Raw genomic sequence first — 849 nt, forward strand, 5'->3', positions numbered from 1 at the left:
GTAAGTCGAAAAGTCCTTTACCACTTTACAATTTTCGCAATAGTTAACGAGTTATTAGTCATTAAAAATCACTGTCTTAGCCTCTACTCACTGTCTTAGCCACTGTCTAACCTAGCGGAGACTTGTTACGATACACAGCAAGGGCTACGCATAATAAACAACTCCCAGCGCGCCTAGTAATGCCGAGCGCGGGACGGCCGCATCTTGCAGCACGCTCGAATTGGGCGGTAGGCCGGGCTAAGACAGCGAGTTTTAATAATTAATAACTCGTTAACTATTGCGAAAATTGCAAAATGGTAAAGGACTTTTCGACTCAGTCTAATCCGCTCTATCCGTAAATCATAGGTGAAACGGGTATTACATAACGCCCTGTATAAAAATAATTAATTTACTATTGATATTTTACCAGAATAATAGTTAAAAGCTTATATTTTATAGTATTTTTTGAACAGTATTACTAATGTTATAGTCATCATTGCTATAAAAATGATATTCCTGACTATAATTATTTTACTATGCAATTATAGTCTCAAATACTGCATACCGTTCTCTCAGCGTGCACCATTATTCCTTAATGCGATCGAATACATGACGATCGAGTGACATTCGAGGTAAGAGACATGAAAAACAGCATCTGACAAGCCTGTGTGTCTCCCTGCAGTCGTGTCCTTCGTTCCTTGTGGAGTCGCGCGGAATCGCGACAGCGGAAGGAGAAACCGGGGCGGGGGGGGGATGTCTCTCGACGAAAATTTCGGTACACGCTCTTTGCGGGGCCGTCCGCGACTCGTGAGCGCAGCCGGAGACGGTAAATCAAGCCGCGAGAGTGAACTCTCGGCGGTGGCAAACAAT

The sequence above is a fragment of the Vollenhovia emeryi genome, unplaced genomic scaffold (assembly GCF_000949405.1).
Source record: "Vollenhovia emeryi isolate VEMERY1.0 unplaced genomic scaffold, V.emery_V1.0 DF939204.1, whole genome shotgun sequence".
Taxonomy (NCBI): Eukaryota; Metazoa; Arthropoda; class Insecta; order Hymenoptera; family Formicidae; genus Vollenhovia; species Vollenhovia emeryi.